Source organism: Falco peregrinus, chromosome 12 (genome assembly GCF_023634155.1).
Source record: "Falco peregrinus isolate bFalPer1 chromosome 12, bFalPer1.pri, whole genome shotgun sequence".
NCBI classification, from domain to species: domain Eukaryota; kingdom Metazoa; phylum Chordata; class Aves; order Falconiformes; family Falconidae; genus Falco; species Falco peregrinus.
The window spans coordinates 13,639,414-13,657,066 of NC_073732.1; the positions used below are offsets into that span (position 1 = coordinate 13,639,414).

The 17,653-nt window shown below is 36.0% G+C and overlaps 1 long non-coding RNA gene across 5 annotated transcripts in view; it reads left to right on the forward strand.

The window, feature by feature from the left end:
• The window catches only part of LOC129785396 (uncharacterized), a 322,564-nt gene that overhangs the window by 268,869 nt on the left and 36,042 nt on the right, over positions 1-17,653 (forward strand). For 2 of the 5 annotated variants that reach the window (XR_008749444.1, XR_008749442.1), the window contains one exon: positions 16,980-17,072. The exons of the other annotated variants lie outside the window; for them this stretch is intronic. This is a non-coding gene — a long non-coding RNA (uncharacterized LOC129785396). The remainder of the gene's footprint in view (positions 1-16,979; positions 17,073-17,653) is intronic. 5 annotated transcript variants of the gene reach the window in all.

Below are 17,653 nucleotides of genomic sequence, written 5' to 3' on the forward strand. Positions count from 1 at the left end.
GTGCATTAGATTTAGATTTGTGAAATGTTTTGTCACTGCTGGACTTGCATTTCTCATTTAAAGAAATGTTGACTGAATTTTTTCACCCTGATCTATTGCTGAGTAGTTATAGATGTATTGGAAACATTTTTTTTAAAGACAAAAAAAAATATGTCAACTAGTATACATGTTTTCAGTACTCAAGACTTCCTTATATTTTAATTCCTAAAGAGTGTTAGAAGTACTTGTTTGTGCAGTCACACATCATGTGTGTTATACTGGCAAAATATTGTTTTGTTTGGGTTTTTTTTTATTCAAACGTCTCAAATGAATGCCCAGTAACATTATAGCTGCAGGATACATTTACAACACTGAAACTGAGTATTGTGAAGCACTAGGAAATATTTTGCATTGGCCAACATTTTTGGACCCAATAGCAAAGTACAGATCCAGATATGACAGGATATTTAGTGAATTTGTGTTGCCTTTTCCTGAATTATATATTATGAAGAAAATAAAAGCATGGTATCATTCTGAAATCATCCCAGAGCTATTTTCAGCACATTTTAAGCAATATATTTCTGATGGACTCTTGCAAAAGGACTTTCTTGACTAATTGTATTTAATTTCCTTCTTTTTTTAAAAAAAGAAAAAGCTTTAAAATTGCTTAAAATCTCTTAATTTTGTTCTGCGTAAAATCAACCTGTTGTTAACTCAGTAGTTTTCCCATAGCTAAAGATAATTTGTTGATTCATATTAAGTCTCCTATCTTCCCTTTTAAGTAGAAGTATATGCATAAGATTGCTAATTCTAGGTTCTGATTTATATACTGGGAAAAAGCAAGTATTTCCATATTTCAACATATTCATCAGTAATCTTGTAAATGGAATGAGCAGTGATGTTGTAGCATTTACTGTTGTTATTTAAGGTAGACAGGACAGAATTCTACTTATAGATGGATTTTATAAGACTTGGTGACTATGCAGTAAAATGATCGGTGAAATTCAGTGTAGACAAATGTAAAGTGATACAGAAGAAGAAAACGGTTTGAGCTCCACATATAAGATTATGAACTCTGGGCTTATTAATTGTCAAGAGTAAGACCTTGGGGTTGTTATAGGTAGTGCTGGTGAAAAGTATCAGCTAAGTTTTGGTGAGTGCCCAGAACAAATTTTTAGGAATTATTAGGGGAAGGATACAGAAAAATTAAATAAATTAATCATTCATTATGTTTCTGTATAAATCCATTGTTCATCCACACTATGAATGTTGTGTGCTCTTCTTCTGTCTCTACTATCTCAGAAGGGATTATGTGAATTTAAAAGCTTTAAAGAAAGAACAGATGATGAAATGGCTTACATATATGAAATGGCTAAGTCAGCTGGGACTTTTTGCTGGAAAGGAGATGATTTACAGGAAGATCTTAGATACGATTGTATTTGGTGTATAAAATTTTAGTTAGTCTGTAAATACAAGTATATTTAATGTGACATTTGAAATGCCTTTGTTTTCTTGTCTTTCATTGTGACTATTAAAGTTTTCTTTATGGAGGTATACAATTAAGGGAAAGATAGTTAACTGTGATCTAACTTGAGGACTTCGGGTCGTGCAGATTCTTCTTTAGCAGGAGTCAATGGTAAAAATCCCAGCTGAATTAGAGATTGGGACATATAAATACTGTTCTGTGTGATATGAAAATTAATTTTAAATAGGATTAAATCCTGTTCACCACAGTCAGGCAACATTAGTATTTGCTTCAGAAGGACCGCTCATTTGAATAAGAACATTATCCATAATCAGCAAGTCCTTTCAAAGCCTGGATCAATGCCAGGCTAAAAGTTCTCCATTCTTATCTCTTGGAGCCAAAAAAAGGAATTGAGAGAGAAAATTACCATAGACATTCTTATCAGCTGGTTTAATCAATTAAGCACTTACCACTCCACTTCATTGGAGAAGAGGAGAAAAACCTCACTTTTTTGAATTTTCTGACCTTGTAAGTTAGACAGGCTGGCCTGTTGTATGACAGGTTCAAAAGACAACCTTCTCTTTTCTGAGTGAAAGGACACGTGTTTCTGCAAAGTGAAAGGAAGAGAGGCAATCAAGGCTGTATTTACTTTAAGAAAGAGAGGGCAGGCTGGTGGGAAATGCACTGACTGATCTGAGAGGGAAGGAGCTCTTCTGTTACTCCATTTTACTGGTTCTTTAGTTCATTGCATAACACGGAAAAGCATTGGTAGTACCCATGAGAGAACATCACAATCGGTCAAGTGACAGTAGGGAGACCAGAACAGGCCTCTTTTTATCCCCAGAGTACATAGAAAAGGGAGTGGCAGGCAATCTTTTCTGACCCTTTTCCAGTCTTCCTTGACTCCATAAGAGTTTTTACCTTTTGTGTAGGGAAGAAGTACATGTAAAAACACATTCAAAATAAGCTTTATAAATTTAACATGCAGGATATATATATATGCTAGTAGGAATGTTTTAGGTTCTAAAGAGAAAATTCATGTGGAAGTTAGAAATGGTGGTAAAAATTTGTCCTGGAGGCTGTGTAGGGGCACAGCTGGTGGCAGGGAAGCCATAGCACCCTGAAGTGCATGTAGGTATGCCCCCACGCTTCCAGAACCTAACCCGATATTGCCTGGTTATTTGGAAAAGAATAGTTTATAGGGAATTGTAAGGAGAAATTTTCAAATAAATCCTTTTTCTTTGTCCTTTAAGCTACACAGAAATATCAAACTACATTTTGACCTTATCTACCTGCGTTCATTTTGTTTTACTCTTCTGTGTAATTGAGGTGATAACCTCAGCCCTAAATATCCCGTGCATTTCCATTTTTCAATTTCCTCTCCCTTTTTCCATACCTCGGTTACAGAAGGGTTGTGTGACAGAGTGTAATTTTAATTCCACTGTGCTCTGAATGACCTCAGAGCTAGGATAGCTCTGCAACTTTATAGCATTTTCCTTGCTGCAAATAAATGCTGCATGGAAGGCTCCCTCCATGATTCAACATTATAGAAATGAAAACATTTAGATCACAGAGTATTTTGCAAGGATTTGGTGAACTATTTGGCAGTTTTGCTCCTGGGAAGCACGAGTGAAGGTGGCAAGAAAGGAGATGTGTACAAAATCAGAGGATGGAAGAAATATTGGAAAGAAAAAAAGACTAGGAACATTGCCACTGTTGACACAACCAAGAAAAAAATAATGGTTTCAAATATTGCTTTAGCTACCAAAATATTTGCTTAAAATATTTTCTAGAGAAACAAGTCTTAACACCTACAGCTGATCCAAGATGAAGTAGTTATATTTTCTACTCTTTTGCACTAAAAATGTCCTTCCTGAATGAATCGCAAAGTAATTTCTTCTAACAGATTCATTGCTTTTAAGCCCTTAGAGTCTACTGTAATCATTGAGTCTGTCTTTTAGTATATCACAGGTTAAGTCCTTTTGGTATCAATGTTGCAAGATCTACCCAGAAATTAAGAATTAAAAATTTCGAGTTGTGAAAAATCTATTCCTTTCAATGAAATATTCTTTAAAATCTTAACCTTTCCAGTTAAAAATGTGTACCTTTTTCTAGATGGTACTTCAACTTCCAGACTTTCTCCACTTTTATATAACTTTTCTGATGTGTGTGTTTCTCTCTCTAAGAAATCAACTGAATTGCTATAAATAGATTATGGTGAATGGGTTTTTTTTAAGTTCTCTATGCTTTGTCACCCCCCTCATGCCCCATCCCTCCCTGGATAATTAAGAATTTTGGGAAACGGCTATTTTAACTGTAGGAAAGGAAGACTGCATGGTATTTGACATTGCACTTGTTTAGTTGAATGGAAGTATTACTGATCAGCTGAAAAGAGCTTGAAATGGAACTTGGCTTCCAGATGGAACCCTAAGCTTGAAGCGATTAAGCTAGAATTATATTTACAAAATTAAATCATTTGAGGGGAAACAAATAATGACTTCTTGATTCCCAGCTCTACTTCTAAAGTTGTTTTATAAATTTCTGTGAAATTCTTATCCCAGAAGTCTCTTGAATGCAGACATTCAAAGCTGTTGCATATTACTAATCTTGGAGTTTCTTTCAGGTTATTTTAAAAAAAAAATCCAGTCCCCTCTACCCGCTACTTAATGGGAAAGAACAGTGCAAGAACAATGCACACGAATTAATTCTGTCTCTCAGAACAAGTTTTAGAAATTGACTTGTGAAAACCGGTAACCTTTTCTCTATTTTAAATGCTATTTCTTCCAGACTAAGTCAATTTGTATTTTTTAGCTTGAAAAGTTCTTTCCATGGCTGAATGAAGAAACAGTTTCAGAGAAATTAGATATAAGTCATTGTTTCACACCAGAACAGTTCTTTTTCTCTTTGTCCTTGCTGGTGCTGAGATTTGGGTTCTGTTTTTTCTTTTTCTTTTTCATCCAAATTCTCTCAAGGTTTTTCAGTTACTTTGAGGTCAAAACTTTGGTTAATGCTGGGAAAAACATGGAAATGTGTTGCTACAAATGTTAACACTGGGTAAACAAGTGGTTTTTCTGTTACCACTTACTGACAGCTTGTGTGGCAACATTTTCTATTCATATTTCCTAGAAAAACAGCTTCTCAAAATATTTTTTCTTTTACTTGAAAAAATGTTTCAAGCTTAACGCATCCACTTGGATGTTTTCTGGCCTCTGTTCTTGGAGAAATTCCATTCTGAGCATCTCCTACATCCCGCTCAGTTTAGAAGCCAGTTGATGAAATTTCCTGGAATTTTGTCAGTTCAATTGCTTCAGCTGGTAGCTTTCAAAGATGGACTGTAATTTTCTTTTTAGTTTCTTAGCAAATAGCTCAGACTTTTGTGAATCAGTCTGTTAGCCATACTGACTTATAGATAACAGCCCTTGCTATATGATATTTCATATAGCTTGTTATTTTAAATTCAGTTTATACAGATTATATGATTTAATTTTTTTCTGTCTTTATTGCACAGGCAACACTTTCCAAGCTGAAGTCATCCCTGTGTAGGCTGTTCGAAGTTTTACTGAGAAAAAGGGACATTTTAGATAGAAAGCCAACATAGCTGAGCAGGTGGTAGAAAATCAGTGCCTTAAACTTTGTTAAAATTCAGGAGATAAGCTGGGGCTATTCCCTGAATATTAATTCTATTAAGTCTAGTTTCATTTTCACCAAGTAGCTGAGCAGATAAGCACTTATATTTTTATAGGGATGCATTCACTACCTCTGTCTGTTTAATACACAAACACACTCTCTCATGCACTCATGCATAAATGTTCCTTTAACACACACAGGAACAAAAACAAGATCCCCAAAAGACTACTAATGAGGGAAGCAGAGGAGGAGTATAGCACAGTACCTGCTCAGTTTTATTTAGTCCAAAAAGGGAAGAGCCTCACAGATTTGATGGAGTAACTGTTACCAGACCAAGAAAAGTCATGTCCCTTCTTACAGAGGAAAGCTGAGATAAATGACAGACCAGATCAGCCACCTTTTGCTCATTCTTGTTAGTGAAATCATCCCATTGCATTTATTTAAAATTTGCTTTTCTCCTTGGCTGAAGTCTTGTGTTTGGAGGGGTGGTGGCAGGGGGAAATGTCTTTTCTGGAATTATAAGTTTGCTTACTCAGGTTATGTACACTTAAAAAAAACACATTGGGTAACTACTTGTTTTCTCCTTGTTGGATCACTTTTGATTTGAGACATTTCCTATATTTCACATAAAATGATTATTTTAAATGACTCATTTAAAACATTTTCAGGGATTATTTTATGTGACCACCAAATGTCTGGTCTCCAGAAGGTTTATAAATCTCCGTGAACCCCTCAGTCTTTTCAGAGGTATAACTGCAGATGAACCCATCTGTTCCTTTTCATTTCTATCTTCCATCTTTATCTACCTTTCTTATGTTTGGCAGTATATGGATGGCAAAGAGGATCAGCAATTGGTGAAGAGATGGTAGTCCTTGATATTATCAAGTCTGAATAAAATAGAGCAAATTTTGAAACTTTAAAAAAAATGTTGTAATAAGTAAGTTAATGGCTTCAAATTCAGTTTGTGAGCAAAAATGGTGGAAAACTACAAATTTAAGTCACAGAGATAAATTCCTATATAATTTGTTGTAAGGGCAATATGTCTTTTTTTGAAACAACTAAATATTATGGAACACTGCTGGACATCAATAGTAGCACCATTACTGTATTTTTAAACCAATAGAGAATGAGAGGAATTCTCATCAGAAAATGTGGATTTCAAATGCCAGGAAAATGTCTTCCTAATTTCATGGTGTAGGCATGCCACAGTGTTTGTGCAAGTAACAAACTAGGTAGGTTCTCTATGTATATCAGTGCATAATGTTTTTAAATTGGTTCATAGGTTTTAAGCTCAGAATAAGAGGGGATGAGTTTAAAAGATCTCTAAATTCTCAGCTCTGGTGAAAAAAGACAACCAAGAGAAAAGGCAAAGTAGTTGCTGAGAAACCTCTCAACTTTAACCTTGTTTTTGACGACGGACCTGGCATGGGTTGAATGTTCTTTGGTGTATTTTTGTTCAATTACCAGCAAGAGGGCCTCACTGGTTACACAAAGGATTTAACTGCCACTGAGACCTCCCTCTGTGTGGGCTGCATTAGGGGTGACAACTCTTTTCTCCTGAAGCCATTGCAGTAGCTGCTGCTGCAGTAGGGGACAGGAAGGGAATAGCAACCTCGCTGGCCCCAAAGAGAGAGGGGTAGAAGTTAACAAGTGCAGAATAGGAAAGAGCCTCTTGTTCTCAGGTGACAGAATAGTTTGGAACCAGTTGTTCTGATGTTGCTGACTGGTTTAGCAACCCAGAAAAGCTCCAGCATTCTGCCTTAAACTTCCAGTGCACAAACAGCAGGGCCAAGGAATTTGCACAAATCTACTTAAGTTGTCTTTATTTCAGCTCAGGATCCCCTCACATCACTCAAATAAGCTACATTAGAAAGTTTTATTCAGTCTACCCTGAAAATGCAGACTTGGCATACAGAATGTAGCCCATAAATGTACTCTGTTTGTACATACTTGTAAAAAGTATATTTGTTTATGTACAGTTGGTGTAGGTTATGTGTGAAACCAGCAAATGTCTTGTGACCTTTCAGTTTTGATGACCAAATTAATCATGAAAGACAGAACCGTTGGTGCATTATTAGTCATCTAATAAGATGTACCTAGAGTGCTCTTTATGTGCTGCATAATATTTTTTGGGGGTGGGCCATCTTTCTAACTTTGCACTCTATAAGATTGCTGCAAAATGTAGTATAGCTGTTCCTGGAACACAGACAGACACATTGGTGGAGAAATTCTGTACAAGGAGTCTAAAGTAGAAAATCCTTCTCTATTGGCTGATGACAGTTGGGTTTTTTTTCATTTGTTTGTTTCTCTTTTTGATGTCTTCTGGCATGAACCGTTCCAAGCTGTGAGGGGAAGCAGATCAGCAGATGGAATATAGGTGAAACAGAGAGGTCCATGACATGATTCATCACTTGAATGTTGTGACCTTCTTAAAGAAATTTTTACCTATATTTTTTTACTGCCAAAAACAAAAAGCAATTTCGCTCATTATTCTGTAATTTCTGACATTGGGGCACTTCATGTCAGTTGGGTACAGAATTAGTATTACCCCTATCTTACAAGCTAGGACAGATATTAATGCCCATGTCCAATTGCTTTAGAGCTGTTACTTCTGTGAGGCCAAAGCAGAAGTTTGTGTTATGGTAAGTTTCCCAGGTGTTAGGGTGACATCCTAGGCTAATGTTAGCCCTTTCAGGCTCATCTCAGGCTAACAGCCCTGCACTCCTTTTTTAGTGAGTGACAGTGACAGATGCCTGCCTCAGACAACGATTTCCTATGTATGAAATACATGCAGTTTGCTCATTATTCAGATTTGTTGCACAGACTCATCATTCACTTTGGGAAACTTCAATCTACATTGCTGGAAGGGCGTTCTGTGAAATATATTGCTGTCTATTTCCTTTCCAAATATCCACTCCTTGGCCAACACTGGGACCAAAGTACTAGACTAGATGTATCTTTTATCTGACCCAGAAGAACTTTTCTTGTGTCTTTATGCAATGATTGACTAAATCTTGCCAGGCAGTCTGTTCTGCACTGCAGTGCCCTGGCAGAGAGGCTGCAGGGCCGTACTGCATTAGTAAACTAAGCAGTGTAACTTTTCTCTTCCCCTTGGGCTACAGCTCCCACAGCAGTCGATTAGAATGAATGATCCTCTGAAGTAGGTTTACTACTGCTTGCAGTATGTGTCTAGGTATGCACACAGTCTTCAGGTTCTTATAGCAATTTTTTTTTTCCCATTGCTTTTACTACCTACCCCCCTTTGCAGGTACAGAATTGAGATAAATGACATCTGCTTGAGGGCAAATAGGTGAAAACTGTCGTGAGTCAGAACCAAATCCAGTATTTCAGTCTTACTGTGATCACCCACTCACTTCTCTCAGAACGAATTGCCCTTCTGTCTTCCAGACAGCTGAAAAGCCTCATTCTTGCAACTCTGCTTCCACTCAATGTGCAGTTCTGCAAGTTTGTACATATAAAATTAGTTTTAAAATGTCACAAAAAATAAACCTCTTCTTTTCAAGGTGTCTAGCTACTCAAGGAGTGACTTTTTATTCTGAAATACTGGTATTACAAACCTAATTTCATAAGCATTTTCTTTTCTCATGAGCAGTTTCCAATTAATGCACAATATCACTGTACCATGCAGCATTTAACCTCTCACTAATTGCTACTAATGACATGTAACTGCATCAATAGTTTTTTGTAATAGATTGATTGATGGTTTTAACACAATTCCTGAAGTAGTTCTCTCCCACTTCTTTATCAAGGAAAGATGATAAAATACATGCGATATTTTTAATTTATGACCTTTTCATTTTTAGGGTTGACTGATTAGTTGAAAGCGTACTTTATAAAGCACCTTTCCCAGTCTCCTTTTCTTCTCTTAACAATGACTTTTTGAATTTTGTGTTTGTTAGAAGCCAGATTGAGTCCCTTACATGCATTCTTAGTTTATTGGGACTCAAGATAAGAAACATTAATTATTTTGGCAAGGCCCCCTGTTTTTCCGTCATGTGGCAGAGTAAAAATTAAATAATAGACAGCCTCTTTCTAATGGAATGAGAGGTTATTGGAAATGTTTATCGACATGCAAGAAGGATGCTTAAAATTAAAAAGTAGGCCTCAGATGTGTCTATAAGGCAACACCAAGTAGAGTTAAAATCTAGATGATTACCTCTGTTTCTCAGCAAATCAAACGGACTGAGAGGGTGCTTGAAATTAGACTGAAACACAGTATTGATTTATTTTTTTTCAATTAACAAGAGAAGACTTAAACATATACTTTTAAAAAATGAATTTAGCTATTTTTTCTATTAAAACTATTCATTCTACATTAATAGATAATACAGATGTCACTTCATTGACATCTTCCGTATTTCCGTGTACTGAAAATCCAGCTGTGAAGTTTCAGACTCCAAAAGCTGCCCTAATGGACATCATTTAAATAAACAATCCCTGCAATTCTATCAGTGATGAGTATGCTGCAGGCCCATGCAGTCTGACAGTCTGCAGAGGAATAGAATGAGATATGGAATAAAATGCACAATTTTCTGCAGTGAAAGCTTGGGGTTTGTAAATTTGTCAGAAGACAAGTTATCGTGCAGAATACAGGGCTGTCAGTTCTACTCCTTTCCACTGGAGGACAGTCCGCTGTAGTGTCTTGCTCCCCAAACTGGCAGTGGTACTGGGCTGGAAGGAATCTGCCTAAAGTTCCCTCAAGGGAGGGTAAGACAATATTACCATTCCTACAACAAAGCTCTGAAGTTTAGGCCAGAAGCATTATAGGCATATCTAGGGTTTTCCACAAAGGCAAAGTGAGTGCCTACTCCAGCCTTACTTCTTTTCCATGATACCTGGAGATGGAAAATATCAGTAAAAATAAGAATCTGGCCACAAAGTCCAGGAAAGAAAAACATCTCTGTAGGATCTGGACAGATTTATACAGAGGCTCTCCAGCAGTTGGCTGGCCAGTAAAGTACTGAGAAATGAGAATTCTCCTTTTTGCTAGGACTGCAAGGAAGCCTGAGGGAATTGGGAAGGAATCACAGACAGAGGTATAGCTAAATACACTGTAAATACCTATATTTTCCTCAAGGTTCTTATTCAGCTCCAACCAATAAGAAAGAAACTCACAGGCTTTATAAATTTTGATAGATCACAAGGATATCACAATTTATTTCCTAGTGGTGTTAGCTTCAGTCATCAGCTGAGCTGCAAGTCTCCTTACAGAATCCAGTCAGTCATTGTCCCAATCCAGCAGAATTTGACACAGAAGTCTGTTGAGTATGTAGAGTATATTTCTTTTTGGTTTTCTTTTTGGTATGGGTTGGGTTTTCGTTGGTTTTGGTTTGGTTTTGGGGGGGAAGTGAGGGGTGTTGGCTTTTATGTAAAGAAGAATATTCATTGTGCCTGGCTGTACCTTAGAACATTTCATCCTCATCAAACAACTTGCCTAAGTCATTTAATTTCCTGCAGCATATGGGCATGCAAGAGATTGAGGACTCTAATTCAGAAAGCACCATAGGGATGTGCTCAACATTACATCTTGCATAGATAAAGAATTGTATAATGGTTGAATTAGTTGGATTTTAGAGATCAAAACACTTGAGTTCAAATCTTAATGCAGATTTCCTCTCTGACCTTGAGTAAATCACATGTAATCTCAGGCCCCATTTCCTTGCCTGAAAGATGAGGGTTACTAGTGCTGTTCCGCTTGATAGCTGAGAACTATAAAGACTGTGAGGTATTTTGGTAATGAAAACCATGAGTATACATATGCTTACACCTATTCACAGCCTAATGAGCAGTGGGGTGCATACAGACACTCTGTCTGCTTTCTTCATTAGGCAAGCATGGATTTAGAAACTACAGAGATTTGTCATTGTAAATACCCATCCAAGTATCTCTTGAAACATATTCACTCTTCTTAACATTATGACAGAAGAAGAAAAAAAAATCTGTTAGCTCTCCTTGTACAGTCTAGACAAGTTTTTTTAATATCGTTCACTTAAGAAACATTTGTCAAAGCTGGCCTAAAAATGAATTATTAGACAAATGCATGATAAGTGAGGGGGAGAGGTCCAGCAAATGAGTCCCAAGGAACTAAGGTTCACATTTCGTAATGCAAGGTAAATGCTTGAGTGGTTTCATTTTATCCTACTTCTACAAACAGGGATTTATTGTTCTTTCCTTGCTTCTCCTTGTCAATGACAAGTAAAGAGTTGAGAGATTAAAATTTGTCTTAAGAACCTCCATTCAGTAGAAAATTACACCTCAAGGTAAAGGGAGACCACTAAATTCTTTTCAATCAGACACAATTTTATTCTACTGTTATTTAGTACTGTATGCTCAGAAACTGTAGGGGGGGGGGGGGGGGGGGGGAAGCAAACCTAAGTTGAAAAATTATTAATCTTTTAAAAGAGAAAAGGGTTTCCGGTATTTGAAAAGATGTCATTTTCTGCTTTGGATCTTTCATTAATATGGTTAGATTTCATAATACATACTGTCTTAACAGCATGTTCTTGAGGTTCTCAGAAATTGCTGTAGTCTACAAACATTATTTTTTATTAGTACATTCCAGTTTCACAAAACACACTTGGCTGAGTATGTGATAGCGTGGGCATTAGCTGTAAAATACTGATTTCCTCTGTCATCTCAGAGCAGCTTGATCTCTCAGCTGTCATGTTAGATGTTCCCTAGCCATGTGTTTGACTGAGGGAAGAATTTTGGGGGTGCTACAACGCTTCTCTTTACTGGACTTAGAGATTTATAAGATTCTGATTTCTTCCTTTATTCGTATTATATAAGTTTATGGTGTTTGATAGACATGGAAGGCATCTATGGTTCCTGTTGTCCCACAAGTGCATCAGCATTAGTTGACCCCAAAACACATTCAGATAACATGTTAGGTATTTCCCGAAAGGGAATATGTTATTTTATTCCAGCTTTTGCATGTATTCCTAATCATGTGGAAGGAGTCCTTTTTGAACTATTACTGAATTACATTTTCACTGTCAAAAAATGGTTGAAATTTCAACATGGAAATTCTTCTCCAGATCACATTCATTCTTCTACTGAACTCTGTTTTTATTTAGCTTGGGTTTAGGCTGCATTGTAACATGCAGAGGAGATTGTTATGTGGCAGCATAAGGGGAAGTATTTGCATTTTTTGACAGTCAACAGGACTGAAAGTCTGTGTTACTCATAAAAGCAGTTGTACCATTTGACATCAAAGGCCAAAACCTCTCTGCTTTGTTTGCATGAGCAGTCAGGTTTTGAAGTTAGCATGAATATTGCTGGGAAAAGGCGAGTACTGTGTAGCCTGAAGACAGCAAGAAAAGAAATAATACCCAGAAATATGTAACATAAACATAAAAATTTTATTACTATAGAAAACTTTGCTATATAGAAATTACAAGCTTCCATACCACTATTGTAGCAATTGTAATGCAGCATGATCAGCAGAAAAAGGACACAGTGTAGGTCACAGCTTTTGAGTCAGAAGTAATCAGTGTCAGTCAGCGGCTCTGCCAAAAAACAATCCAGGGTAGCTGTGCAAACTAAAGTTTTCTGAACTTCTTTCATTGTCACCCATATATATTTGCATAACTCTTAAGAAAACTTGGCAGAACTGTTAGGCCTGTTTCCAATTCTTTTCTTTCCCAGCACAAGCTTGGAAAATACATTTCCAGACATAGAATGCATGCGCAGAAACAAAAAGATATCAACACACTGATTAGTGATGGTAATTTCCAACTTGTGGCAAAGCATTTACTTGAATCACCATAGGGGAATGCGATTGGGATAATAAATATAATAGAATAAAAAAACCCCAAAACTATATAAAATAAAGCAGGGTTATAATCTACAGGTTGAAAGCTAATACAGCTTCTAGAGGAGAGAAGTTAGTTTACATTGTACTTAAAATGTTACTGAACAAAATAGGCACTAATTAGATTATTGGTGTGCTGGTCATTAATTAAAGTTCATTTGAGTTGTTCCGCAATGATCTTCTCACCTTACTTTTCACACTGACACCAATATTGCCATGCTGTGTGAAACAGGAAATGTTTTCTCTTTCTTAACTTGATTATTGGAAGCCATATCTGTTGACACCTCATATCAGGAAAGAAGTTAGTCACATCACCTAAGAGTCTTTCTGATAACAGCGTATATTTGAACCCTTTTGGTTAGCTTCCCAATATAGGAAATGTCATGGTGAAGATCTGGGCTTATTAAAGAGAATATTTTGTTTCATTTTCAACACATCTGTTGTGACAGACACCTAAGTGTTAGGAACAAACCTTCATATTTTTAACATTTTTGCCTACACCTTGCAACCAAAGAAACAGTAGGAATGTCTTCCAACAAAAGGAAATTTCTCTCCTGCTCAACAAATACTCTGAGACTAATCTGCCTCAGAGTTGCTTGCCAGTGTGATCCTGCAGCATTAATAATTCCATCATGCTCTATTTTTCACATTTTGGAGCTTTTTCAAAAACTACAAGGAAATGAGACGTATGATCCTAATGTAATACACACCCAAAAAGTAAAAAAAAAAAAACCAAAAAAACCCCCCAAAAAACCCCCCAAGTTTCTCTACTTGGTTATATGGTAACAATGTTATAGTTCTCCTAAAAGGCAATTTTCTGACTTCTGATCTGATTAGTCACTTTGACCTTTTGCAGTGTTATCCTGCTGCTTCTATTCCCTTGTCAAAAAGACCTATATTCTGCATTTAACGAAGATTGTGTATATTAATAACTTAATTATACTTCTTCCAACCCTAATTATTTTAATTACTACAATCATGGTAGTATAGCACCTGCAATTCAAAGCAATCAAGTGTTTTTGGATTACAACAATTACGTGTTCATATGACATATTAAGTAATGTGAACCTTTGTAGAGCTCTGTCAATAAGTCACCTATAAGATGACCTACTGTGCGGCAGCCCTTTCGACAATTCTTGAAAGAAATGGTCCATAAAGAATCACCATTGAGTGGCGCTATATGATGTTGAGTAAAGAATCTAACAGTGAGTGTACATGTGTATTAACCAAGTATGCTCTGTGTAGCTCTAGCTTTGCCAGAAGGATTGAAAATGAAATGAGTGGAAGGAATTCACGTATAACTTGTGGCATAAGATACAGTTTCCTGGAAAAAATAATATTGATTAGAATTATCTGCCTCCATAAAACTTAAAAGAGATGCCTATTAGGAAATAAGAATACCGAACTACCAAAGCAAACAGCCCCAGAGTTTATAATGATTAAGTTCTAAAGGCAAGTGTCCAAACATATTACTGAGGAATTTCTCTGCTTAAATGCTAGATATCTTCCTTCATATCAGAGAACCGGAACAGCACTGCAGCTGTCAGTCTGAAATGCAATCAGTTTCCTACAGCATATGCTTCATGACATGTAGAGAGTGGTACAGAAAATAAACATCATGGAGATTTTCCTGACTGATAGAACATGCAATACAGAAAACACATACTGGTTAAGGAGATATATTTAAACAGTTATTGAAGCTCAAGTTTCTCACAAACTCCATTTCAGGCTCCTTACTCAAAATAATTTGAATGCATTTTGATGTTGATACTAAACAAAGTAAAAGTAATGTTCAATAACAGAAAATAAAATAGCTTTTGTTTTGACAATTTTAAAACAAAATGTTTCAAGTTTTCAATTAGCTGTGACATTTGAAAATAATATTTAATTAAATGTAGTGTTTAAGGGGACAGAAAATTTGGAAAATATTTTGAAAGAACGAAATATTTTTTTCAACTTTGTGGGTTTTTTCAGTATTGCATTTGGGTAGGAAACAGAACAAGCAGTTTTGTTCAGGTATGTTCAAAACAGATTGTTTTCTTTTGAGTGTGTTCCTCACCACACCACACACACTGCACAAAATAAGAAACAAACCCAATTCACAAATGTCTGAACAGAGCACTGCTCAGTGCTGCACAGAATTGCCAGATCTTAGCCTAAAATATTGCACTGTTTTTAATGGTCTCACCTGCTAATTATATACTAAGCCTGTATGGCTATGATAATAAACAAATTTAAAGTAAAGCTCTTTTACTATAAAAAAGTTTCAGTTTTATTTCAGTGCAGTCACAGTAACAATCTTAATTGGTTAATACATTTGACATAAAGGAAAGACAATTCTTGTTTCCAACTAAATAATATTTATTTCTGAGAGATGTGCTGTGGTAAAAGAATCTCCGATTCTTCCAAAGAAAGCTTCTGATTTTCTTTTATGTAGATTTGTTTATATATATATATATGTATATAAAACACACCAGAAGTGTTATAAAACTCTGAAAGTATACAGTCAGGAAATTTATATTTCTGCTAAAAGTTCTAAGCTGTCTGTCATAATATTACATTTTTTATATTATCTTCTTCAGCAGAGAGTAAAATAATGTTGATTAATATATTTTGTGACATTTATTTCTGCTCATTGCCAAAAGAGATTGTCATGAGCATCAGAGAATATGACAAAGTAGTAGTTTATTTCCTTATCTATTAAGTTTGCAGACAGAAGCCTTGTAGTATGAACTTCCTTATTCCTCATTCCTTCCTTATTCATAGTCTAGCAGCCAAACTTTGCTTTCAGAAAGTACCTTTATACTTTTTTGTAGGTAAAATGCATTTTCTTAGACACTAGTTGGTTTCAAAGGAACCACTCCTACCCAAACTTTTTATTAAACTCTTGCCTAGAAATTAGTTTCAACCCAACCCCAAATCTAGTAATTTATATTATATTAACACCAATGGAAGGTCAGTGCATCAATTTCATTTTAAAGTAGGATGACAGCTGGTAACTGAATTCTACATTGAGAGAAGGCGGGGGGGGGGGGGGGGGGGGGGGAATTCAGCTTCTGAATGCATTACTCAGTCTATAGACGAATGATATTCAGTTCTTCCCGTTTCTCATAAGTATGATCTCAGAGTCCATAAAGACAACGGTAATGTGTAGGTGAAGTACTGCAATACATTGCATTTTCTGAAATGTGGCATGCCAGCAAAATGAAACATATGATACAAGCAGCTTTTCAGCAGTGACATGTCACCTCGGCTGTGGTATGTGTTAGCAGAGAAACCAGAGACCAATGTGCTGTTCACCACGTAGAAAAACTGTGCTGATAGAGAAATCTGAAGTCTGTTCTCGTTTCTAGCCAGTTCTGCTCTCTCTCAAACACAGAACTCTCGACAGTTCAACAAAACTGTTAAAAAAAAACAGTTTTGACTTTTGATTGTTAGGTATTAAAGTTAACTAGCTATTTGAAGGATTATGTTTGTATCATGACACATTTTTAAAAAGCAGGCAGGAGAGGCAACAAATCTAAACATTATCAGAATGTCATAGGCAACAAATCTAAACATTATCAGAATGTCATAAATTACCTAATTATTTTACACCTCTGAGTTAAAGAAACTTGTATAAACTGTTTATTCTAAATTAGAAGAATGTACAGAAGTTCAGATGACAGAACTTCAGCTGATGTAAACATAGTGTATCTATCAATACCCGTAAACATTTATAGCAGATAAAGACTTGGTCGGTCAAACAATTCCTTGTGTGCTAGTTTCACATAGGTATGTGTGCATAAAGCTTCTTAGAGGTGTTTTCTTCCTTGGTTTGTACTTAGGGATTTTCCCTACTCTGAATTTTGGAGAAAACTCTGCTAAACAAGAAAGGGTTCAACAGAATATGTATTGTTATAGGTTACCATGTGCTGTGTAGGATACATTTTTTCATGGCTTCTCAGGCTAGCTCAATTTTGTTAATTTTCAATACATTGGATTTGGGCTTTGATAGATTTAAAAAATGTACATATATACATAAAAAAAAGGACAGTTTCTAGTTGTTAATTTCCTGCTCTCCCTTTCGATCAGACACAGGTTGCATCTGACTGATTTATTTTCAATGTTTCTTAAAAGACCCGATGATACGGGCTCAGCAGACCAAGGTCACATGTTGACAGCCAGGTAACATCTCTTGGTATAGCTTCTCCCTCCATTTACTGCATCACGCAAAAAATCCCTTAGGCTTTCTGCATCATATTCCCAGCTTTAAGATGGGAATATTGAAGTTTATGCATTGAAAAATGCACAAAAATACCATGATCTAAGTATCGTGTTCCAAATCCTGAGGTCTTGTTTTCAGTATGACTTGATTAGTCCCTATCATATACAGAAATAAGCACATTATCAAAATGCCATTAAATGGTGGCACTTTAAGGGGTAAATTTTGACAGAATTGTAATGACAATGATTTATCTAGAAAAAGCATTCAAAATGCCTGGAGCATAGAAAAGCAAAATCCAATATTAATTAATAAATGTAGCATTAGTGGAAACCATTTCTGAGTAAGTATCTCTAACTTACTCACTTTCAAATTATAGATTGTTTACTTAGCGTACTATGTTGCCAGTAAAACTTTCTTTTAAATAGAAGTTTATAAAGCAAATTATCCAACTGTGAAATTGGAAGCACAACTCTTTCAGCCCATCTGATTTTTTTTAAACGTTCCCCCACAGTAATCTGCACTCATCTTTATAGTGCCTACA